The sequence below is a fragment of the Helicoverpa zea genome, chromosome 17, assembly GCF_022581195.2.
Source record: "Helicoverpa zea isolate HzStark_Cry1AcR chromosome 17, ilHelZeax1.1, whole genome shotgun sequence".
Taxonomy (NCBI): Eukaryota; Metazoa; Arthropoda; class Insecta; order Lepidoptera; family Noctuidae; genus Helicoverpa; species Helicoverpa zea.
Window position 1 is genome coordinate 3,222,289 of NC_061468.1, and position 27,811 is coordinate 3,250,099.

Sequence of the window (27,811 nt, forward strand, 5' to 3'; positions counted from 1 at the left end):
ATCTGATAAATAATTTATGGCCGCATTATCAACTACCATATAACATAGGATTGAAAAGTCCACAGTTTTCTCAAATAAGTAGACTTTAGAAGAGCACTATATAGTTTCATGTAAAAGTTACATTAAGAACATGATGCATTACTCCTTTACATCTTCATCAACATCGTTATTTACTAGAGTTTTCCCAATCATATTTCGGTCGTTTCCATTCTAGAGCATAGCTAAGTACCAGTGTTTTACATGGAGCGACTGCCTATCTGACCTATTTTGGATCTTCATCATGCAAATCAGTTTGCACATTGTATTTATCTACATAAACATGTTTTTGCTATATAACATAAATACCATTCACTATAGGCCATGCGTTAGTAGGTCAAAGTACACATAAGCGCATTTGGTGGTTGAGACAGTCCGTAACATTTTCTCGAAGGCTTTTTCTCATGTGGTCGCACGTCTCACTTCACGCGGGAGCCACTCGTTCGATGAACTTTCCACCGGCGAAGGCTGCGCAAACGCCTCCAGGCGCGACAAGCGCACGCCAGTCTCTACACACAATCCCCGAGTGGTTGACGTTGTTGTAACTTTTTCTCGTGATTCCGCGGTTTTCTCACGACCAGTTAATGCTCATACTAGTACACGAGTGATATAAGTGAAGTGATCGTAAAGTGGATATTGCCAGTGGTTACTGTTAATAAATAAGTAATTAATTCTGTATGCGGGATGATAAACGGACTTGTGAAGGAACATCGACTGCCGAAGTATACTGTAAGTTTGCAAGCTTTTGTGGTTAAGTTTAAGAGCAATAGGTTTATTGCCGGTGGCTCCATAGGTATGGAAAAGTAGGCGTTAACCGCTCACCACCATTTAATGCTTTACAAATGAAGCACAAAGTGTTGTTGCCCTACTTGATGTTTACAACACCCTGTGAACACTTTACTTAAGTAACGATTAAGTGTGGAACGTTAAATATTCATATAGTTTGTATTTAATATCTAAACTACTTAAACGGGATTCACATGTATACATATATGGGGCCATACAAGGGGCCAGCCAAAAGATATACACAAAAGATGAGGTACTCAGGTAGTCTTACGGAAATCTCAATCATCAGTTAATAGTAGGTATAAGAATTCCACTTATGCACTCTCTATTTCCGCTTAAGGTTAGCATCAACATGTGCCTGTCCTACAATTATGTTATTGCAACAAGTTATGTTAAAGATCCAAGAAAAAAGAAAAGAAATTCATCCTTTTCTATAAATATTTGTTAATTCTATCGACTTTCGTCAAACGACGACGGTCTTCAAACAACGCCCAAAATATTCGGAGGCCGATTAGCATAACACATCGTCATTTGTCCAAACAAACTAGAATCCAGTCCAAGTTTACCTCTGTATTAGCGCGAGCGCTGCTTAGAATATAAAAAAGCTTTGGGCAATCGCAAGCGCGGATTCCTCGTGATGTTTTTGCCTTGGCGTGAGGAATTTATAATGCAGTGGCCAGGACTTTACGTTTCATTTACCTGACGCTAATAGCCCGGCCGCCGTCCGCGCCCGCGCAGATGCCATAATGATAACATTTCGCTTTACTACTTACTTGTTCTTGTCGTGCTCAACGCTCCCTCTACTTATGTTTTCCTAGTACTCGGAGGCTGTGAGTAACGATTTTGTAGAAATAAATTCAGGCTCAATTCAGGATTTAATAGTGTTTTTGGAGCTATTAACCACACTCGTAAGTAATAAAAACGAAACTCGCAACAGGTGCACGGTTCATTATCATAGTTTTTTGCATGACTCAAAAATGTTCCGTAGGCATTCCTCAAATTCTCATGTATAATGTCTGCTTCAATAATGGTACAAATGAACATTCAAATCAAACCTAACATAAACTTAAGTACGATTTAATACCGTTTGACGAGGCAGCCAAAATATTTACTGCTGATGAATGAGCCGCCGAGAAGGAATGCATTGTCGAAAAAACCGTTGACGTAAAAAGCCAAAGAATGATTAATTATCTGCTGAGCGTTTAAAGCGAAGTTTTTCTCTTCGCACTTTCACTATTTACATGTTTAGAAGAACATTAATTGTATGAAGGTATGTTTTGGATTCTATGTTGCCAGTTTCTGTATGGCAAAACTTCTAAGATATTAAAACTAAAACTCATTTGTGTCAAAAACATTTTGAGGACACCATAGTGCCAAACAGTGGGCTGTGTTAGCATAAAGAGTAATCAAAATAATAGCCCTTGTAAAATAAATGAAATTAACGATGATTTGAGATACCTGATTCTAGATAGAGGTCTTCCTCTGAGGCAAATTGGTCTGATTGAGGAAAATGTTCATAAAAACTGGACTGAAGTAGTTATTGATGATTATTGCTGGTTTATATTGTAAGTATAAAAATACACTGCTATGAGAATCTTGTAATTCTTGATCTGTTAACCATCTTACGTTAGAGTATCATTATGGTCTTAGTCGTGTTTAACTTATACAGAATCACTATACAAATGTAGCTGCTATTCCCTCTTTAAACCGGAGCACGTTCCCAAAGCAAATAGCTCAGATATTACAAATGTATGTTAATGAATTTAATTGTAATAAGAAGCTTGTCTGAAGGTCGAGTCACCTGTCGACCGTCAATTGTTTCCTCTTCAACCAGTTTTCAGTAATTAACTAGTTTTAAAACGACGCGAAACGGTAATTATGTGCTCTGAACGTCCAATACTTTCTCGCTTATACTTATTTATTAACTGAAGATAGCCGGCAAAGTTGCTAAGCGGTAACAGCCTATTAATATGTACTTGGATATTATTTATTCTTCGTTTTAATATGTGAGTTAATCTTAGCTTCGTTTGCGGCGGGAATACGCAAGTTATCTTGCTAATCATTTGCTTACAGTAATAATATAATAAATACTCTGTGGTTGTAAAATGTGTCATTAATTGTAATCATGTGGTACAGTTAACTTTATTTGAACTGGTATAACTCTATTAGCTTTAATGCACTTATTAAATAAGTTAGCATACGTAAACAAGCTACTAACTTTTAAAAGTAAATCGCATGTACATTCCTAGCGTGATGTAATGATCATAAAATATCTATAAATATTGTCTATGTCTCACATATTTCCATATTTCCCACGAACAACGGTCCGTGACCACAAACCAATTAACCCTGTGGTTTGAAGCAAGGGTAAATCTGATACAGCCAACGCGTTCAAGAAGTTTTTACACGTATCTGATATCAAAGAAATAAATCATGTGTCCTGGCAATAATTGGTCATTTTAAAAAAGAACTTTCCCTGCCTGCATATTCTTAGCTACTAGTACCTACTCAAAAGGTATTTTTGAGAATTTTCCTTTTGCCATTGGGCCATGGTAAATTATTTGACGTATTTCAAAAAGTTTTATGATAACATCTACATATAAGGTTACAATAAAATCTAGTTTTGAATGAATTTGAATAATAATGCACATTTTAACCTTATTTATGTAAATATTTATCTGTTTTTCAAAAACAACCAGTTAATTTTATTGTCCTGAATTAATTAGAGAGCGAAACGTCCTTGAAGAGAGAGTCGTCTTGAGATTTTTGAAACTCGTTTTCGTTAAAATCTAATAACAAATAACGGTAAAATCTGTATAAAAATTTAGGTAAAACGTTGAGTACCGGGCAAGAAAGCTATTCTTCTAACGAATTATTTTACTTCCGATGACGGATGATACCACATACAGACATGAAAGAATGATGCCGTTCTAATGCAGGGGCCCGATTCTCCTAATTTTACTTAAGCGCCATTCGATTCACGTTCGACTGCGATCCAATCCCGACTCGATTACTATTGAAGCGTATGTAGCATTCCGCTATTTTTTCTTTGAAATAAACGTTTTTATCCTTTTCTGTCATTCAATAATGACCCATTTTGTCTGCAAATTATTTACGATTGCAATATGATTGTAGAGCAAACTACCGTATAGACCAAAATCACCAAAATAGCAGACCAATCGCAAACCAATCGAATGTCGTTGGAATACGATTGGTCTTATATTAGTAGCAGACTGCCCGATATGGTTAAAATTGCTATTGCGATCATATTGCGATTCGATTTCTATTCGATTTTGACATTATTAACTAAGGAGAATCGGGCCCCTGGTCTTTGAGTACAGCCAAAGGTTTTGTGTTATCCAAATGATTAACGTCCTTCAGATTGTGTATGGACTTAACTGAGTAGGTACCTATTTTTAAGGATTAATGGTTCATCATCATCTGCCTAGCCTTGTCCCAATCAATGTAAAATGTATACAGGGTGGCCCATCCATGCAGATAAAATTTTATTTAAGTTCTAGAATGTTTAGCCAAACTGCTTTTTTTCAGGTGTTAGCTACTATCATGATGATTAATCACACAAAAAAACATCTGTAAACGTTAGGAAAACGAGATAAAATAGAAAAAACAATGTTGAAATGAAAATTACGGAAAAAAATTAAAAACAATTCTAGCTCCTAAACTACAAAAAATCACTGAACATACATGGGGGTGATTCGGATACCCCACAGCCTAGAGCTTCTAAATTTTTCTTTTGGACGCCTATGGATGGGCCACCCTGTATATAATGTAATGTTTTACGATTTATATCTGCTTATCTCTATAATACTTATCTCTATAACTCCTGAGCTATTTGTCTTCACTGTGATAGGTCATCGTGGCCGGATTTCAATCTGGAGTACCAGACATTATAACTGAGTACCTATGTGGTATACAAAACAGACAACGGGTTTACTTTTTATATAACTTTCAAATAAATGTAGTAATAAACAGGGTCAAGTATTAAAGGATTTAACTTTTTTTATTATCATTCGCTAATTTTCATGTCTCGCGTCTGTGATTTCGTTTTAAAAGTCAGTGAAACTATTAATCAATGTTTTTATGGTTTGTTCTTAGTTACATTCAATGACACGCAGGCTTTGTCGGCCTTTTTGTTTTCGTTTACATATAATGCTTTAGTTCAATAAGAAGTTTTTTAACCAGTCTTGTTTTATTTAAATTGAAACCAGATTTTCGCTTTATTGAATTTTAATTAGTGATTCTTGCTAACCCGCTTTCAGTAAATAGCGTTCTCACTTATGGCATAAATACATAGATTAGTTTTATTAGACATGATTCATCCTTTTTAGTCTCTCCTCAGATCATAGGTAATTACCAAAACTTCGTTGAATTTGCTACAAAAATGATAAAGAATTATGTATTTTATTTATAACTGGCAACCAATTCAAAACATTCTTCAACATTATTCCTCAAATATGCGGTTTAGTCAAAATTCACACTAATATTGTAAGCAGACGTTATTTATCGCTAAAAATGTGTGTTAATACTGCCGAGTTGACGTAAATGAGCACTTGAGCGGGCGGTAAAATATAACCAGAGACAATGTTTGCTAGAGCCGAGAAAGCGGGGAAAACCAATAAAATGTAAAAAGTTCTTAACGCCCGACGTTTGTATGAGGAGATTCTTATAAACTTGAAGACTTATTACTGGTTATGATCATTACTCATAACTAATAAAAAGTCATTGTAAGGAAACTAGCACAAAACGGTTTATATGGCACATGTAGATAGGTCTGTGTCTGTAGGTCTGTACAATTTCCCATTGTTTCAGGAATCGTGAATGTCAAATATTTTCATTTCAAATAAATTCTTGCAAGCTTCTATTAAATGTCACACAAGATGTACGGTTCAAGTACAGAACTGGCGAGAAACTCCATAGACAGTCAATACTCGGTCACAAATCAATTAATTCAAGCGTAGCTAATTCTACAAGAAATGGTGATCTTACAAACAAGTTAGCAAAGCTAAGATGCTCACAATATCTATATAAATATGAACCTTTTGATTATGTCAATTATCCATCTATAACTGACAATCATCTTTTAACAAAAGGCGAATGAACGACGTGAGAAGATTGGGACGTAAGAAACTGCTTGGACAGTATAAAACACAAAAATAATTGAAGCTTAATTCTGCAGGTAATGGCGATCTTACAAGATCGACCCCTTCATTATATCATTTCCGATAGCCTTTGACTAATCAGCATCTTTCATCAAAAGACAGATTGGTACATAAATACCTAGAATAATAAAACCTCATTGGTGATGGTCAGATTCAACTTTCCCAAACTATGAATATGCATATTATCACAATACACTAGGAAATATTACCCAATGAATAATCCGTGTCAATAGATGACATATTACACTAGCGGCCAGTGAATCCGGGACAGTTACAAAACATTTATGTCACTCAAACTATAAAATGTTAACTTGACGAAACATAAATGACCCAGTTTTGAATCGTTTGTCAAATTTTGATTTGATTATTTATGTAAAATCAATATTCTTGTGGATTTTGAAAAAGGTTAATATCCAATTGGTATTATAGAATAGAAAGTGATTTAATTTTAAGTACTTATATTTGCATTAGGCTATATTTTATTCCGGTACAGGCAGGCCCGCCGCTAGCTGTTTCCTCGCCCGCGTGCAAAACTGATTATGCCGCCCTACGACTACATATTATACTGGGTTTTTTCAAAAAATATATCCATTTTACTTGTCCAACAGAAAAAAATATGTATATAAGTATATGCACCGCTTTGATTGCAGAAAACCCACCTACTTTTGGATATATAAATATATTGCAATACATAACATACATTACACGTAACTTTTTATTTACTTGAAATGCTCTAAGACTTAGAGTAACCTAAGAAGTCCTGGGTCAGCCCATAAGCAAACTAAGCAATTGCTTAGGGCATCAATGCAGTGCAATCATTACCCAAGTAGCCCCTATGTATTGAAAGATTGTGATTAATAGGCAGGTACCAACATATGTATATCAAAGTGCTTAGAACAGATTGTGGGTAACTTAAATATCTATAACAATGTTGAAATTCAGTAAAATATGTTATTTATTTACGGTTCCCCGTTGAAAAAGTCAACGCAGAAGACACATTTCATATGTAAGGAAGCGCGAGCGAAGCGAGCGCGAAAATTTTTTAGTCTAAGGGCACGAAACAAATAAAACCACTGTAAATTAACAAAGCAAAGTCAAAAAGTAAGATACGTACAGAAACGGAGTGCAAATGTATAGGTATGAAGCCGCGGGCGAAGCGAGCGCGATTTTTTCCTTAGATTTTTCATGAAGTAAACATATCATGAAACGCCAAAGTGTTCAAAAAGCTATAACGAACGTGCGCGAAAAATGACTTTTCGGAACTGAAAATGAATGCCTCAACAATTAAACAAAGTTAAATTGCGATCTAACATGGAGCCGCGAGCGCAGCGAGCGCGAATTTTTTTTTTTGGGGGATGCAAAGGGTGAACCCGTCAAAATTGATAGGAGACGACCAAAGCTTTTTCTGAAATTTTATTGCTATAATAATCTACTCATCTATTTTTAGTAAAAATATTTTTATTACGTAATTGTGGCTTAATTTTGCCGTGGCTTAATTTTTTTTTTTAATTTTGAAAATGATCTTTCAACAGATGCACAACTGAAACCGGCTGTGTATGTAATATTCTTAGCGCTATTGCTGTCGGAAATCAAATCAAATCATTGGTAAAAAGATGTTTTATTTTTTAATATTACGTGAAAAGTCGCTCGATTTGCCGCCCCCTAGGACGTGCCGCCCGCGTGCGGTGCACGCCTCGCACGCCCGCTTACGGCGGGCCTGGGTACAGGCAGTGTGCCTACAGGACGCGGTTGAAACCGCGGAAAAACTGCTAGTATTATAGAAAGTGATTTTTTTACCTATATGTATTTGCATTCGTGTTTACGCTTAATAAAGTATGTGAAGAACATCTTAATAGCTAGTTATAAACTAAGTAATTAATAGATTTGGTATCGCAAATTAAATCGCGCAGTGAATAAAGATAGAATCGAATCACTCTTCGTTCTGTGAAACAAAAACTAAAGCATTTCTAAACGAAACGTGAGAGTTCGCTTGATGACTATTATAGGTAGTTTAATTGGTTTCAATTATTGGAGTTAACTTTGATCTGATTTTCTCTGAATTCATAGGGTATCTTGGCTGTTTGTCGGTTTTTTGATCGAAGATTCATATTATCTGTCAATCTTACCTAATATTTTATGAAAAAAACTAAAACTTAACTTCTCTAGGTTTCTTCAGAAAGATCATCTCTGTTAGCCTTTTAAAAGAAAATTATTTCAAGTCCTATCTTCGCATGGAACAGTCTAAATTTACTCCATTTACTGAAGGGTTAAGAACCCTTGTAGCATAGAGTAGCTGTAGATGTAACTCGAAATTCCAATTCGACTCGACTTGGACTTCGACTTGGAGACCAGTTCGAATTTTTTCGAACTGGTCTCCAAGTGACCGAAAGTCTCCAAATTCAATATAAACTTATTAACTAACATTATGAAAACCATAACTATTAAATCTGAAATCACCAACCCGCATTGATCAAGCGTGGTGATTAATGCTCAATCCTTCTCCGTGTGAGAGGAGGCCTGTGCCCAGCAGTGGGACGATAAAAACGCAGTAAGAATATAAAATACATTATAAACTAACATGAGCATAAGCCTACCAAAATACGTACCTACATACTCGACCATGTACGCAGAACATAGACAAGTTATGTTTAGTTTTAAATTCGGCCGCAGTGTCTGATGGCCACTGGGTCGACGTCCAGGCCGTCACGGTTCACGCTCCGTGGTTTCGGCTCCTTAACCAAATTATATTATATTCGTTACCTATGTGTAGTTTTACTGTTACAGAGAACTTACGATTTTTTGTATGAAATGTTGAGTCTTCATAGAAAAGACATCAACGCGCTAGGCAGAGAATGGTATTCGAAAATGTTTTTATGATCAAGAGTATGTAGATAAGTTGTAGGCTGTAGCCAGTGGTATTGTAAATTCAAACAAAAACTATTGTCCATTTATATTACTGCTTTTCCTAACTAGGTTATGGTCAGCTGCTAGTCTATATTAGAGTACTTTAAGTTGAATATCAATATTTTATGTGGGCCGAGAGCTATAACGACCTTCACAGCCCAATAAGTACCTGTATCTAGATCACCTGTCAGTCCCACCAGATGTACCTATAATCAACAATTTTAAGATCTGTCATCATAAATATTTCGAGTGTCATTTTACATAATAACCGACATTATATGCCAGTATGTATGTATAATAATAATAAAAAAAAAACAACAAGAAACACAATTTTATCGCGGTCTGTGACATAAACAAGACAAATGACGATCTGCACGTAATCTACGTGCTCACATGCCATTTACTTCTCGATTACGACCTTAAGGCGATTATCACACTGCCCCGCATGATGCAGCGTAGTGCGTGGATGCGTTTTTTTCCGTTGTATGGAAATATCTCCGTTTGTATGGAAAACACGCATAGTCCAACACACTGAAAATGCATCCACGCGCGTTCATGCGGATCACGCACATACATGCGGAGAAACACGCACCCCCGCGCGTAGGTGCGGGGCGAGACGCAAGGTATGGCACACTGAATCCCGCAATGCCGCGCGTGATTTTGAATGGGCGTGACGTGTATATTTGAAAATGGAACTCGCTGTGCGTGAATTTACAAAACGCACCTACGCGCGTGAGTGCGTGAAAACCCCGCACGATGATGCAGATCTGCACTCCCGCAGGAACGCGCGTAGGTGCGTCGACACGCAAGATGCAGCGTGATGCGGGGCAGTGTGAAGATCACCTAAACGTAAAGTTAATGTGACATTTCGTTATGTAAAACCTTGGAGCATGTAACCAACTGGATGCGCCACGGGAAAGAACGTGTTAAAAGCGTGGGGGAGTCAACGGAACAAATAGGTGGCTTATACATGCATTATGGATCTCATCATTAGGTACTTACGCAGACGACAAAAAAATACACTCAAGAAGAAAATCTCACACACACATAAAACCACTGTCAACCAATGACATGTACTTATGACCTTCGTTAGGCAAAAAATTGGCATGCACTGTAAAAAAGGCCTTTGTAGTTTTGACAGTTTCAAACGATATTTAAACAAAATGGGACACACATATCATTTTGATTGTGCAAGAACGGCACTCTTTGGCAGTGAAGTAGGCGAGGCAATGGCGTATCCAGTTTGTTCAATGCTTAAAGTTCAAAACGTAAGTATTCATTAAACAGTTGCATCACTGATTTACTGCACAATGGTTACAAATGATAACATCTCGGACAAAAATTAAAAAAATGATGTAACATTATGTAAAATACGGACACGGAAGCTGCCATAGACACCAATTTTGTTGTTTATGGTGTTGTAGAAGTTCGAGTAAAAGTAGGTTGTTATACTTAATTTATGTTAGGGCCGTGAGTTACTTGGTTAATGGGAACAAAGTTTCAATTTGCTATAAAAGTTACTATTTCTCTTTGATAACTTTATATGCGTTATGTTTTATAGCACTACTCCGATTAGATTGGTTTCAATGGATACGCTATATAGTTAATGAAAACCAATTACGAGTACCTATAACACTTGATTGCAGAATTTCAAGTATTGCTATTAAAACGTTATTTGCATTCAAATAACCAATAAATTCTTCAAATGCAATCTTATCATTCATACTATACCTGTGTGTATTTATCATAAACTAGCTTCCACCTGCAGTTTTGCCATGTCTCTTGGGAAATAATTTACGAACATGGATAAAAAGCAGCTAAAGTATAGCTAACACTCAAATTAATTTTGAATTATTCTCAGTAATTCTTGTCATTACCGCGTTTAACCGAACGAATTATCAAACTAAATATTAGCCTGTATACAATGACGACTAACATAGCCCTACAAGATCGTATCCGATCTGAATAAAAACTAAAACTAAAAAGAAAATATGCAAATAATCTTTCAATATAGGTCCTTACAAGTCTAAGAATAGTCGGACCACCGTGCAATGTCCGCGGGATGTCGTACAACGCGATTAGGTGATTTTATTGAAGCCTTCCCTTTATGTGAATACTATTGCTGATCCAATCACTGATAATACATGATTGGTTAAGAAAAATAAGAATACCGGACGCTGTGAGCATGAGAAAAATAATATTTGTGTTACGAATGCCTAGTTCTATTTTGAGGTGTGTTATGTATTACAAAGGGGTCTCTTTGTCTCAAAGTGAGGACAGGATCACTTTGTATAATAAGTAAATAGTGTAAGAACTAAATACTGTAGTGTGTGTATAACCATTGGAACGTTTTGTACAAGGCTCGAAGTAATAAAATATTTGTTTTTCAAAATCTTTACAGACTTGAATCTACCGTAAAAAAGCAGATCCATAACATTGTTAAAAGTTTTTGTAATAAGTTGCCTAATAAAGTCATAAAATTGTTACTTTTTTAAACATTAAATTATTTCGTTCAATAAGCACAATCCGTTGCAAAAAAGACAAATAAACAAATATTACTCACCTTGTTACCAATAGTCTTCACAAGTTAGCTAATTAATGAGTGTAATTAAAACCTAGTAGAAAGTAAACATTGTTTAATTGGTCATTCTGTCGTATTTATGATTGTCGAGTAACTACCGTTCATGTCAGATCGTCACGGCTAGTGAAGCCGTCGATGCGACAGACAACTTCACTTAGTAGTTTAGTTAATTAAGTATAGGCTCAATGACTAGATGACATTTATTGTGCTGTATATCATTACAATACAATTATTTCAGTAGCTTCCGCGAGTAGTTTAATGCATGTCTTTGAGAAATCGGCTATCTAAGGCTGAAAAATGTAGGAATTAGATCTATCTAGTAGTTTCTGAGCTAAGCGTATTCACAACAAAACTGGGCTTAATACTATTAAATATAGTTAACGTTGACTAATATTCTTGCTATTCTTCTCGTACTTCGATCTGCCTTCGCCCAATTGTTTCATACACAGTCGCACAGCTATTGCAAACTTATGAATGTAGTGTATTTTTGATCAATAAATATTAATAACAGAGAATTAGACCTCTGACCAAGGAGGTAAGTACAAAAATACCCCTTAGGCACCATTAACTATGCTCTATATCTATAACGCTTTTGCTCAAAGTTAGCAATGGTCAAGAATGTGTAAGTTCTAATTCAGTATCTACATCAAAAAGTATAAATATAAAGTATAAATATGTGGTAGTACTTACATATTAAATATGGAACAAAGGACACCCCTGCCACCACGCAGGTTTTATATATAAATGTAGTTCGATACAAAAAGTTACGCGGAACAGCAGATGCGCGCGCGCACCTGTCTCGTCCAGGGAAGTTTGATTCCTGTTTAGAAATATTGTATGGGTTTAGTTGTTACCTACTTTGGATATACGAATATGAACCACATATAAGACAATTAAATTTTTAATGAAAAAAATACGAATCTTCGTACGAGTTTTACCACAGATTACTATAATAGTTACGTTTTACTTCAAAAGACATAATCATCATGACACAAAACTTTAAGTTTAACATGTGTGTTGTGAACACGAATATAAATAGGTTGAAATCTTTTAGAGCCACCTTTTACAGAAAAAAAATTTTGGCGCAATGATTAAAATTCCTAAGCAATTTTATAAAGTTTGATTGATTGATTATAACGACACTCATCCGTCAGCACCTTTTTACAGCACCTTCCAATTTCAAACAACATTAGCGGTTACTTCACAAAATCTATTAGAGCAAGTTAATCAACGATGCGAATACTTACCTAAGCTTGGTATTTAATTTCCTCCCTTTTGTTGCGAAGTAATTCCTTTGTCACGTACCGAGCCATGGGAAGAGAACTCATGAACTATGCATAATCCGTTATGATAATATTATGATTATGCTCGTTTATCGCCGCTGCGCCTAACTCGCTACAAAAGCAGATATGAAAATAATAATTTTACAGTAATGTCTGCTATTGTGATTCTTAAAATTCTTGCAGTTTTATTGGCTGCATAAAGAAATCTCCATTTTCTTAACCATTTGAAAGCCACGCGGAGCTTTTAATGTTCACATGTAGCGGATTGTTGTTTTGTTTTATTCTTATCCGACTTAAAAAGGGGAGGAGGTTCTTATTAGGTAGTGTTAAAATTGACCGCTTTCTTCATTCCTAACTTGATTTGCCTTCTACAACGATAAGTTAGTTAGACATTTTGTACCAACAGAAGAAGAAAAATAAAACTCATCTTTGTAATAAACTTGCAGCTTCCAACATTGAGATGCAGCTGCAGTACCACTATAGCAACAAGAGCAAGAGAGCACATGACAGATGCACATGTTATTGGGTCTGTAGTCGCATGTTTACCGCAAGGGCAGTCACCTGTGCTCGCGCAAGGACGCGCGCCATTCATAAACGAGTTCGTTTCGACACCGCGAAGCTTAGGACTTGTTGAGCTGAATGTGATGTGAGGAATATTTAGATGCTATATTATGTACTTATATTCTCCTTTTTAGTATGTACCTATTATCCTACTAAAATTATAAACTAGGTGTAGTTTGTTCCTCAATACCGCTTCAGGAATTTTGATGAAACCTGGCAGTAACATAGCTTATATAATATCATAAAACCAAAATGGTCAGAGCAGCGTATAGGCTCCTTTTATCCTGTTATGAGAAGTGGTTTACTCTAGACTGAAGATAGTGTGAAGCCATAAAATGTAAATATTTATTAAGCTAGTTATCGTCTGTGGAAAGGTGTAAAATTTACTGATCTCGTACGCTACATCTTATTATAATTTTTATTGAAGCTTTCACTTCATTACTTAGCTTTCAAAAACATGAGCGCCAATCAATTTAATCAAAACAAAATGAGTCATAGCAGCCAGCAATTTAGCAGCGACTACCTACATAAATAATTTAGCAATCTATTACTAAAAAAACCTCTTGCCAATTTTGTGATCTTGAAGCAACGAATTGAAATCTGGATATACATTATGTAGTGATCTCTCGAGTTTTTCAGAGCAGGGGCCCGATTCTCCTAAGTTAATAATGTAAAATCGAATCGCAATATGATCGCAAGAGCAGTTTTAACCATATCGAGCATTCTGCTACTAATATAAGACCAATCGTATTCGATTGACATTTGGTTGGTGTGCGATTGGTCTGCTATTTTGGTGATTTTGGTCGGTAGTACGGTAGTTTGCTGTACAATCATTTTGCAATCGTAAATCATTTGCAGACAAAATGATACATTATTGAATGACAGAAAAGGATAAAAACGTTTATTTCAAAGAAAAAATAGCGGAATGCCACATACGCTTCAATCGTAATCGAGTCGGGATTGGATCTCAGTCGAATCGAGTCGAACGTAAATTGTATGTCGCTTTAGTAAAATTAGGACAATCGGGCCCCAGTTCCTGTTATTATTAACTGTGCTAATCTGAAGTTAGCCTGGCACAATTCTGATTTGTTCATATTTGTTTACTATCATGAATTGGCAGACTACGGACAAGGAACTCTACTGAGAGAACTGCAATTACAAGTACCTACAATTGATTTAAATACTCCTGTATAATTTCCCTTCAGTAAGTGAATGGATACTTCAAGTTTAAGTATGTGTTGCAATGTCCGTATTGCTAATAGAGTACCTATACACCATTGGTACTTACTTTAGTTAGTTATGCAGTATAACAAACTGGAGACGCCATTATCATACCTTCTGCCAAAGATGTATGAACGTCATGTTTTGCTTGTATCTTTTTACATGCGTTCATTAACGATGTGATCGAAATTCATGAGTGAACTATGACTTTTGGTTGCGTTACCTCGCCCGTATATATTGGCAGACTTTTTTGCATATATGTACATACGTTTGCGATGATGGCGGCTTCGGTTGGTTAAATGATCTTAGGTTTAGTGGTTTCCAGTGTGCATTCCAAAACATCAATCACTTTACGTTAGTTTATGAGCTGTTTGCATTCCGTGTATTTGTCTCTGGCAGTCTGTATCCGATGAAAATAGTCCGTAGTCTCGTATCTAGTGTCTATGCTTTCTATATTTATTTTACCTTTGCAAGCTTCTGCAGTGAGTTCCTGTATTTTAATTGCATGTGGAATAGCTGTAGGAGAGGAATTATATATTTGTGTATTTTAATATTTCGTGAAAACTATGCAATATCTCAGGATGTGGCTACTTTTGTTCACTACTTCAAGAATTTTGATGTTCTCAAGTAGTAGTACATACCTGTACCAATCATTTATTAAGGAAAGTATATGTATGTATGAGAAGTTTTATAAAGGAAAAACAAAACAAACCACAACCAATTAGCGAGTGCTAATGCATTTGCATATACGTATTTATTCACGTGCCAAACTTCAAGTTTTCACTATTGACGTGTGAATCCGCATGCAATAACGACACGGGGAGCGAAATAACTGTGTTTTTACTGGGTCAGGATTACTGCAAGCAAGTTTACCTACAACTTATAACCCACGCGTAGTCAATGGAACTTTTGAACGGACGAACGAATCCAGTTTTCTTCTAGTGTTTGCGTTCTTTTTGTTTATTTCTTTGCGTTCACCGGTTTTTTTTTTATCTAAAAGCGATTTTAGTTCGTTTTTGTTTGGTCTTTGTATGTAGGAGGTTTGAAACTTTTTGTATCCAGATTGTGCTTCTGTAGGAACACCGGTGTTAATCTTGCAGAGTTGTTGACAGATCATTTTTGTGAGACACAATTGTTTATCATGTGGTATCGTAGTAGCGATTGGCGATCCTTTGTCCAGCAGTGGGCTGGCATATTTAGGCTGAAACGTCGATAACGACAAGGTGGTGTCCTAATGTGGAGTAGAAAGAAGGGATTTTGCCCAGCAGTCTAGGTTAGATTTTAAAAAAATGATTTTTGTTTTAATAACACATAAGTACTTAATTGTTTGAACTTTTAAGTCAGCCAATTCATTTGGACAGCCTGTAGGTGGGCACTCGGCAGCCTCACCGTGCTATGTACCGTTCAAATAGTGGTCTAAACCAAATAACCGCTACACATTGGATGCCCGCGCGTCGCTCCGTGATGTGAATATTCATTAACGCATTACACTACAGGTGTTCTGAATTCAGGAATTGTATTAACAATTTAAAATATGAGCTTATCTTAGTATGTGTTGTTTTATAGTTTTAAATAATACCTATTACAAAGAATTCCACTCTTTTGCTTTCCCAATTTTTATCTTGCATTTTGACTTTCTCAGTGCCCGTGCGATATATCACTTACAATCAAAACTAATTTGTATTAGAATGGCGACGAATCTTTGCTATCCAAAAACGTCCAATTCCTGTGAATTAAAAGCGCCTTAGAATAACATAAATTCAGGACTATATGGATATATTATACCTAGCGATATAGGACTACGTCGCTTCAGCTGCACTCAAAGATGTCCCATATAAACCAAAATGAGTAGGTACAAAAGAAACAATTAATACCTAAGTATTCCCCGTTTATGGTCATTATAGAAGAAATGTCATAGGAACTTTTTCATAAGTTGTCTATGGTATGCAGTCTCGCGGCATAGCTTCACGCGTTCCTATGGTACTGAGGAGCATTCCAATATTTAATTGCAGGATGTACCTATCGTTTATAAGTTATAATTTATTTAAAGTAGCAATTTTGTCTTATGATGTGTATATTTCAACGTACCTATTACTTAATCAAGAGCATAATTCATAAAAAACCGAAATGTTCTAAAATTTCTTGAAGGACCTTTATCAGGCTTTTCCAAAAGAAATCAAGTTCATCAAATAAGCCAATTACTGTCCACTTCTGCACGTAAGCCTCCATCAACGAACGCCAACCATCCCGGTCATGAGCAAATCATCTTATCAGCTAGACTTCTACCTATGTCAGTATTACAAGGCATCAAGTTTCAAGTAAACAATAGTACAGTACACTTTATAATGGTACTAAGTAGTAGTGATAACTTGATAAGTTATAAGTTAACGACAATTATGAGCTATACGATCAGATGTCTTGAACAATCGCTGGCATTCCGTTACAGGTTGAATGACCACCAGCGTGCCGACACCTCGCCGCATCATGTAATCATATCCTCACTTACTAACTTACGATAAGTAATCGACGTTCATGTCAACATTTTATTTATTTTCACGAAACATTTGGCTCGCTCAAAAGCCGACATGACAACTTTTTTTTAATAGGTACTCTATATAGCTTGTTGTTGGAATAGCTTTTTTTTAATTTCGAACGTAAAAAGGCGGGCTTCTTATAGCTGTTTATGGTCGTTTTTGCTTTTTATTTACTTTTACTCTTGGATTTATTGGACGAGTAGTTTAATTAATTGAGTTGTTAGTTTAAACATAGAAAATTAGTGGAACAAGTCAATAAGGAATTCCGCCACCTGCTGTTTTATTTGTACGCATACAAATAGCCTTGTTATTTTAATGAAGCCCAGATTTTGTCTCATGAGATAAGTATTGCCCAATCTGTCAAGGATTATCTTGCGTCGGATACTATTACTTTTATCTATGTGATAAAAACGTTTTTCATAAATCCTAAAATCTTGACTCACAAAAAATAACAATGGCTGATGTCTCAATCAAAATCGAGTCAAATTGGTTCACAATAAAACATAAAACGTAAAGCTTTGCGGATGTCGGTTTACGTGTCGAGGTCAGCCATTGTTCGTGTATTTTTATTATAGGCATTATGTGATAATACCTTGGTGTCTCGTCTGTCAAATTTACATTTCAATATGGATCCTCTTCCCTTCTTGGATTTCATCCATGTTTATTTATGTAAAGGTCTTTGTAGGTGTACTTACAATTTGTCTTCAGACATCATTCAAGAATTGTCGGACGATTTGGTTCTCTGACACCAGTTTTTCACACTTGTGTGTGATTAAAAATTCTCATAGAATTTAGAACTGAGATTAGCCTTTTGATTAAGTACATCAACAGTACTATTAGCTATGTCATGGTCATCACAAAAGTTGTTCGTAGAAAAGACCTATGTATGATACCTATATATGGTATGGTAGGTACAAGAACTGTTAATCGAAATGAATGCCTCGTAAAAATCATATTCTCTCGGCAATAGAATAAATAGGGAGCTTTGCAAAAGTTCTGCAACAAAATCATGATAGTCACGACTCGGAACACCTGACCATATACAAAGCAGCATCAGAAGAAACTGCGCAGATATGTATCGGAGTCGCATCCCACAAATAAGCAGCACGCCACAGCCGAGTTATTAGCGCGTAGGTGCATGCGCACCGCACCTTACATCTGAGCATTCTGAGCTATAGCGCTCGTTAAACCCCGCACATTATTGCTATGAGTTTACACAATGCCGACGCAGCCCTGCTGGCCTGATCACCATGTACGGAACTGCTGCCTGCTTATAAATAGCCTTTAAGTAGGTGTTTTGTTGTAAACTATTTTGTTGGATCACATCTAAATTCTGAGTAAGAATAGATGCATTTGTAAAGGTAGGTATATTAAAACAAAGTGAAATAATACTAAAATAACGGTCAATACGAAAGCTGATCATCTATGTTTTGAGCATTCATCATTCAGCATTCATCAAACTTGCAACATTGCTGGTATAGACCTCCTCTTGCACAGAAAAGTCATGTCTTGTCAGGAGAAAGGGAAATCAGAACTCAAAAATTGCAAAGACAGATTGTCAATTTTTCAATTTGATATTTTCGATCGGGCCACCGGCTAAAATTAGAACCATCTCCCCAAAATACTAATTTTACATTTCACAAAATCAATTTCAAGCATTGGCATAAAGACACTGATATTGCATCCAACTTCCTCAACTGACAAAGGTGGTCGATGCATCACAATGTAGCCATCACTCCCAGCCGCGGTTCCCGGTACAAGACAATGGGTGTCGCGGGAGGTATCGTGCCGACGTAAGTAATTATTGCTATGCCTGAGCGTCACCAATCCGTTACTTGTGGAAGAATGGGTGCTTCTTGTGAATTTACTTTTTAGGGCTTTAGGAAGAAGAAAAGAAATATTAGTGTGTAATAAGCTGCAGATGAGGTGCTTTTGAAGTTTCCTTTGATAGAAAGGCGCCGCTAATAGTTTCTACCTTATGAAATATTTTTAAGCCTGCTTTATGCATCAACTGTGGTTATTCTCGAAGGGAGATTTCGCATTAAACTCGATGACTTAGGGTGCATCTACATGATGCGAGTAGCTTGCGCATATTGAGGCACATGCACAGGTTACATGCATTTTAAAAACGAGCGGGTCCAGCGACTCGCGCATGTACCAAAGGAAAATACTCACCCGCGTGCTCTCGTCACTTGTCAAATGTCACTTGCCCATGTTCACTTTTGCTCCAGCTAATTATACCGTGTAGATGCACCCTTAATCGCGCACGTTTGAACCAGATAACTTGTAACGCCACAAAAGAAGATCTAGCGGTGTATAAGTTGTCATCAAATTACCATTGCCAACATTCCCTAGAGGATGCAATCGGAATATTTTCGTAACATCATTAGCTGTCACGCCCCACATCGTTCACGATATTGAAGGTGATTTATAACATCATTTCATGGCGTATTTGCGGCGTGCTGGCTGATTCAGGAAGTCGCAATTACTAAGATCGATGCCCACCGAACTGGTTTAGAAAGCCACTTGGCATACGCTAAGCACCGGGAAATAAGAATTAAAGTCTTGTAAGTAACTAGTTTGTAAGGAAATATTGACGTGGAAAGCTTTTGTACCATGTTATTGTAGGTGCAGCTAGAATTGACGTGCCCAGTGAAAATGCCCAGTGTTTTCCAGATCAGATCCAAATCCTAGGATAAAAAGTAAAAACAGATTATGAAAAGGGTACTGGTGGACTCCGTAAGTGGCTGAATGTAACTTTGTAAGCACTTGCTTCTTCTTATATTGCCACCATATTGACGTCATACTTACTTTGTTCGGCGAATTTTGTTCATCTCTCACCAGTTTTTTAACCTCTTGACTTTGGCTCTGCAAATATGCATAAAATCACCCAAAGAGACAAAAATAGAATGGTACTGTTGTGTAATGAGTTTTTATATGAATAAATCAGTTGTTGTCAAGCACTGACGTCTATTACTACATGGTGACAGCGGTGATGAAATTTTTTTCAAAATTTATTATAAAATACGTATTTTGGTGCAATTTTATCGACAAAAATAATGGAACACGCTCGCCCACCATCCGAGTTGAGTTTGGACGGCGGTCCTGCAAGCCGCGCAGAGGCGTGGAAACGGTGGCGACAACAACTCACGCTGTTCCTGAAAGCTTCGGGTGCCTATACAGAGACTGCTGGGGTTCAGGCGAGTCTACTGGTAAATTTAATTGGTCCGGAAGGTTTTGACATATACCAAACATTTACGTTCGATAAGGAGGAGGATCGAGATGATATCAGAATTTTACTTGAGAAGTTCGATAGTTTTTTTGTTTCAAAATTAAATATTACACTAATTCGATACAAATTTTTCACTCGGAACCAAGAGGAAGGCGAATCAATCCAACAGTATGTTACTGCGTTACGCCTCCTTTCGAAAAATTGTAACTTCAAAGAGCTTGAGGACGAATTGATCAAAGATAGAATTGTGTGTGGCATTCGAAGTTTAAGGGTGAGAGATCGGCTGTTGAGATGTGAGGATCTGAATCTCGACAAAGCTGTAAAACTATGCCAAGCCGAGGAAATATCCAGGGAATCCGAGCAGCAGATGGGTGCTGTTGGCACGAGTTCGGGAGTGGCGCAGGTGGACGTGGTTGGCGCGCAGCGGCGACGAGGTCGCGGGAGTGCCGGTGGCGGCCGGCGAGGCGCGCGCAGGGGCGCAGCGCCCAGCCCGCATCTATGTGCTCGCTGCGGGGGCCTGTCACCGCGCTGTCAGGCTGGAAATTGTCCAGCGAATCAATGCACGTGTTTCGTGTGTGGAAATCGTGGTCACTTTGCGAAGGTGTGCAAAGCGAATGCGTTTTATAAAGGTGGTGGTACAGCGCGCGTATGCGACATTAAACACCGAAGTGAGTCAGAGTCGGATGATGGTGATTCATTTTTTATTTCCATGATTGAGGGAAACAAACGACTAGGTGAGTGGTTTGAAATATTATCGTGTGGCAGTGGTACCGAGAAGTTCAAACTTGACACTGGTGCCGACATAAATGTTATGTCATTTGAGAGATTTTTAGAATTAGGTTTAGATGTTAGCATTTTGAAATGTAATAAAGTTATAAAGTTACAATCTTACAGTGGCGATGTAATACCGGTAAAGGGAACGTGCTATATAGCTTGTGTTTATAAAGGTAAACAATATGAACTGAAATTTGCTATAGCCGATATGAAATGTCAGAGTGTGTTGGGACGGATATCGTGCATACAATTGAATTTGATTAAGCGGATTCATTCATTAAATTTGTCTCAATATGATGACTTGTTCGATGGTATAGGATGTTTGCCTGGTAAATATCACATTGTGATAGATAAGTCAGTACGGCCTGTTATCTCAGCAGCGAGGGAAAATACCACTGAGTTTACGGGACCAGTTGGCGGAAGAGCTCAAGCGAATGGAAAGATATGGGGTGATCAGAAAGGTCACACATCCAACTGACTGGGTGCATCCTTTGGTCATAGTCGCTAAGAAAAATAATACCATTCGTGTTTGTCTAGACCCGCGGGAGCTGAATCGCGCAGTTCGGCGCGCACACTTTCAGCTGCCCACCGTGACCGAGCTGGCGGCACGCCTGCACGGCGCCACGCACTTCTCCGTGCTGGACGCTAACTCCGGTTTCTGGGCGGTGCAGCTTGATCAGGAGAGTGCTGACTTATGCACGTTTATCAGCCCATTCGGGAGGTACCAGTTCTTACGCTTACCATTCGGAATAAATTGCGCTTCGGAAGTGTTTCATGGTAAGATACGCCAGCTTCTAGAAGATTTGGAGGGCGTTGACAGTTTTATTGATGATATTATAGTCTGGGGAAAAGATAAAGAGGAGCACGACAGAAGACTTGATGCTTTATTAAATAGGGCTCGTGAGATAAATTTAAAATTTAATAAAGCTAAGTGTAAGATAGGAGTTCGGGAGGTAACATATTTAGGGCATATATTTGATCGGAACGGCATGAGGCCGGATTCCAATAAAGTAAAGGCTATAACGGAAATGCCAGAGCCTACGGACAGAAAAAGTTTAGAACGGTTTTTGGGTGCCGTCAATTACTTGTCTAAGTTTATACCAAAATATTCTGAATTGGCATTACCACTAACTAACCTCCTTCGTAAAGACACGGAGTGGTTGTGGGAGTGCGCTGAGCGCAGTGCATTTCAGAGTTTGTGTCGAGCGGTGAGCAGCGCGCCGGTGCTGGCGCTGTACGACGTGAGCGCGCCGGTGCTGGTGTCGGTGGACGCGAGCGCGCACGCGCTGGGCGCAGTGCTCATGCAGGCGGGCCGCCCCGTCGAGTTCGCGTCACGCACGCTCACCGACACGCAGCGCCGGTACGCGCAGGTTGAGAAGGAGCTCCTTGCCATTGTGTTTGCATGTGAGAGGTTCCATCAATATATTTTTGGGAAGAAACGTGTTGTTGTTGAATCCGATCATAAGCCATTGGAGAGTATTTTTAAAAAGCCGTTGATGTCCGTTCCAGCACGCTTACAAAGAATGATGTTAAGAATACAAGGGTATGATTTAATTGTGAGCTATAAACCGGGAAAGTACATGTTTATTCCCGATACACTGTCGCGTGCACCGTTGCCTGATTTATATGAGGATAATATAATGAGTAAAAATATAATGTATCAGGTAGCGATGATTGTTAATAACATTCCTATTTCATGCAATAAACTATGTGAAATAAAAAAGGCATCTCGCGATGATAGAGAAATAAGCAAGCTTATGTTGAGTCGTCCCACTCGCTTCAACTGCGTCTACGACAAGTGGGGGTGACTGTGACGTCGTGGTACAACGGCTCGCCGCGTATGCGCCGGGTCCAGAGGTCAAATATTGCTTATGCGCACCGGCCGCGCCCACGCGTTCTTACTACTTTAATTCTTATTTGCTTAATTGTACTATATTGTTATATTTAAAGTCATTATACGTATTTACATGTTATACAGTCCACTAGTATTATTTACTCCACCTGCTGAGCTATCGTCGTTACATATGGTCCTTCGAGCCGGATATTATACACCGGATGTTATACATGTTAAAAAAAAAAAAAAAAAAAAAAAAAAAAAAACCCCGCAGACCTCGCTTCGCGTGGACTCAGAGCAGATAAGCTGCTTTCTTCTTCGCTATGGTGGTCGGGACCACAATTTTTATTCAAGGATTCATCTACTTGGCCTCAATTTCCTGAATCGCATCAACCCACTCAAAATCTACCAGAAACAGTAACTTCTTCTTTTCTTCTTTTCATACCTTCAATCATAACGACAATATCATTTCTAAATTATTTACAACATTTAATAAAATACAACGTTTTACCGCATACTTACTTTTCATTAACATTAAAATTAAAAAACAAACAGTTTGTCCTGGTCCACTTACATCTAAAGAGTTGAATAGTGCATTACACATTATATGTATTAAGATTTTGCCAACAGGAGTCATTTCCTTCGTGTTGGAGTTGTAACAATTCCTTTTATGATTACAATATATTAAACACTATTCTTTAAGCAACTAAACATATTATTTGTAAATTCTTATTTGACATGTATCACCTACGACTTTTACATCTTTTACCGAAATTGCTTCTTACAACACTTCGTCACCATTCACCCATCATGATAGCTGACCGTAGGGACTTATCAAGTGCTTTACATGTGTGTTTGTGTGTTTAGCCACGAGGGCCGTCCATCTTGAACCTTTATCCGGCTTTTCTGGCTGCCATGAACCGCTTTATTGCTCGTAGGGGGAAGCCAAGCAACATTTTCTCATGTCTAGCATTGTCCGCAGTTAAGTCAACCAAACACCATCTCAGACGCATCCTTGTATTAACGAATTTAACTTTTGAAGAGATGGTAACATGTTTAATTCAAGTAGAAGCTATCTTAAATTCCAGGCCCTTAACTCCACTTTCCGATGACCTTTCCGACCTTATTCCCTTGACGCCTGCCCACTTCCTTATTGGACGATCGCTCATCTTGTTGCCTCACCCACAGGTCCAGAACGATAACGTAAACAACTTGCAGCGGTTCCGTCGCATCGAATGTTTGAAGCAACATTTTTGGCCACGTTTCTCACCTGAGTACATTTTGTGGCTCCAACAACGAACCAAATAGCTCAGATCGTCAGGGGAACTTACAGAAGGAACCCTTGTCGTCATTAGAGATAAAAGCTCACCTCCTCTGTTATGGCTTTTAGGACGGATCGTTAAGGTGCTTCCTGCTAGAGACGGCATTGCACGAGTCGCCGACATCCGCACACGTAAGGGTGTCATTCGGCGAGCGTTCAACACAATTTGCCCGTTACCCGTCGCCACTGCTGTTGAAGACACTTCAACGGGGGGAGTATGTTGAGTCGTCCCACTCGCTTCAACTGCGTCTACGACAAGTGGGGGTGACTGTGACGTCGTGGTACAACGGCTCGCCGCGTATGCGCCGGGTCCAGAGGTCAAATATTGCTTATGCGCACCGGCCGCGCCCACGCGTTCTTACTACTTTAATTCTTATTTGCTTAATTGTACTATATTGTTATATTTAAAGTCATTATACGTATTTACATGTTATACAGTCCACTAGTATTATTTACTCCACCTGCTGAGCTATCGTCGTTACACAAGTGCATTAACTCGGGTTGGCCGGAGCACAAATGTAAAGTAGAGGATGTTGTTAAGCCCTTTTGGTCTATGAAAGATGAATTGTATGAAGTTGATGGTGTGGTGTTTAAAAACGATATAATTTTAATACCTTCTTCTTTACGGGGTGAAATGTTACGGGTCGTTCATGAGGGCCACCAGGGTATAGACCGCTGTAAGCGCCGAGCGCGCCAAGCAATATTTTGGCCAAACATTTCTCGTGACATTGAGTTATTTGTTAAACGTTGTTCTATATGCCAGGAATGTTTAAATTCGCCTGCCAAGGAACCATTATTACCTGTGGAGATTCCATCGATTCCGTGGAATAAAGTTGCATCTGATATTTTTGAATGGAAGAGAAAGTATTTTCTTTTGATTGTGGATTATTATTCTAGCTATGTGGAAGTTTGTGAGTTACCGAATATAACGTCGGCAAGCATTATAAAAGAAATTAAGCAAATATTTGCGAGGCATGGCATTCCTGAACTACTTGTCACAGATAATGGCACACAGTACTGCAGTCGCGAGTTTAGACGATTTGCACGGGAGTGGGGGTTTACTCACATAACATCATCTCCTAACTATCCCCAATCAAATGGGAAAAGTGAGCGCGCAGTTCAGACTGTCAAGTCAATGCTGATTAAATGTTTAAGAGATAACAGTGACTTTCAGCTGGCCTTACTTAATTATAGGAATACTCCAAGAGATGGTCTTAGTTCCCCATCACAGTTACTAATGAGCCGTCAGTTAAGATGTAAGTTACCAGTTAGTGTTAATATGTTAAAACCAAAAGTAGTTGAGGAACATGAAACAATGTTGCAGAAGCAAATTATTTCTAAAAGGTGGTTCGATAGAAACACTAAAGTTCTTCCGGAACTAAAATGTGGAGACGAAGCTATTTGTTTAAATGGGAAAAATAAAAGAACAAGATGTAAAGTTATAGGGCAAGCGGGATTTCCTCGTTCTTATTTTGTTGAGACAAGCTGTGGCAATAAAGTAAGGCGCAACCGACGACATTTGATAAAATGTGAGCCAATCCCGGTGGCAATCGATGTGGCACCTGCTTCCTCTGATCAGGAAAGAGGTATTCAACCTAATGAGAAAGATGCAGCAGGTCCTTCAGTAACCTCGAGCGGAATCCCGCCTGGTCCATTGACTAGGGCAAAAGCTAAACTATTTACTAGTATTGAATCTTTATTTTAGAGTCTTGTTTCATTTTAATTTTCTTTCAATTAATTGTGTTAGGTTTTTGTTCCCTGAGAATTTTAAGATTTATGTTATTTTAAGATTTATGTTATTTAAAGATTTATGTTATTTTAAGGGGGGAAGTGTATGTGTGTTATGTTCTTAAAAGGGGAGTTGTTGTGTAATAGTTTTTATATGAATAAATCAGTTGTTGTCAAGCACTGACGTCTATGTATGTGTGTTATGTTCTTAAAAGGGGAGTTGTTGTGTAATGAGTTTTTATATGAATAAATCAGTTGTTGTCAAGCACTGACGTCTATTACTACAGGTACTATGACTAACTTAGAATACTGGTTAAACATAAGCACTACGTGAAAAGCAAGTTTTGGCCAAACCAGTGTATGACTCCTCTTTGAAACGCAGTCACAATGCTTTGAGATAATAACCTTGGCTTCGCTAAACGTGCTTACTTACGTACTATTCATGGGGAAAATATGTATGATCGTCAGTTGTTCACACAGCACATTGAATGTCGAGCGACAAATTAGCATTGGCATAGTGGAAGATTATTCGGAGAACTGACAACGACGGCCTATTTATTGTCTTACTACGGTTATTAAACCTATTTGTATTCTTATAGTTGTACCTTACTTACAGGGTTGGGTTGATCGGGGCAAAAATAAAATCTTCAAAAACTGCAGATATGTATTTTAAAATAAACCTACTTGTACGGAACACGTATGCACAGAAGAACCGTTGTCATAACCACAGTGCACACGATTCGGCAAAACCTAAGGCGCGTCTAGACATTCGATACCGAGCACGTAACTGTATTGATCGAGTATCGGTAATCGCCAACCGCAACTGGTGAGCGAGTTCCGAACATATCATAGACAGTAGCGTTGACTTATCAATCTCTTTTTTGTCTGCATGCCTGTCTTTTGGTTCTTTGTACTGTTACCTCCAAAAAGTTTGGCTAAGACATATCGTCATACTTATGCAGTCTTAGTGTTTGGGACAAAAAACGTGTAATTTTTGATATTTTCCTGTTTGTAGTGGTGCGATCAAATGTAGAAAGTTATTTGGTTAATGTATGACGATCAAAGTCTGTTAAATAAATAAATAGCTGTAAAATGAGTACTTGATATAAATCTGAGGTATCTTAGGTGCAAAAGGAAAGTTGAAGTCTATTCGGAGTATTTTATTCAAATAAGAAACTTTATTTAAATGAATGCAGATATTTCTAATAGGTCTAATAAACCTAATGTATTACTTACCTAAGGTGTGGACGAAAGTTTGAATATTATTTAAATAAATTAGGTTTTCACGAGTCGTATTAAACTTTCAAGATGGCTGTTAGAATTTATTAACTCTTTAAAAGAGATTATTATTAATGTTTGATTAAGACAAGGAAAATAAACTAACAATATACTTTCAAATAAAATTATTTGCTGAATTCACACACTAGAAGTTATTCACCTCAAAAAAGAAACTGCTATAGATTTTCTTGCATTTTAAAGATACTAACAACACTAACAAATACTTTTTAGAGGTTCCTCTCAATTTCATTTGGATATTACGCTTTCCAATAGATTGTTTTTCCTCAATTGCATAAGAAAATACATAATTACATCGAACGAGGAAGGGATACCCGATATACTGACACCAACGTGGTGCATAGATGCAGCTGGGAGTGCATATTGAGTTTCTAATCACGCCATTAGATACCTACTTACGTTCTATCATCATGAAGTAACCTAACCAAAGCTAACTTTGATCTAAGTTTTAGGAAAGATTTTACATTGCAGCGAAGCACACGTAAACCCTGATTAAAGAAAGAATAACAAAATGTTACCTACTCTATGATGATGACATTC

The 27,811-nt window shown here is 37.7% G+C and overlaps 1 protein-coding gene across 1 annotated transcript in view; it reads left to right on the plus strand.

Moving 5' to 3' along the window:
• Positions 1 to 368: 368 nt before the first annotated feature.
• Positions 369 to 27,811, plus strand: part of LOC124637940 (ras-related protein Rab-23) — a 43,811-nt gene continuing 16,368 nt past the window's right edge. Inside the window, exon 1 of the mRNA XM_047174683.1 lies at positions 369 to 765. The gene's annotated coding sequence lies outside the window, so the exon portion shown is untranslated. The remainder of the gene's footprint in view (positions 766 to 27,811) is intronic.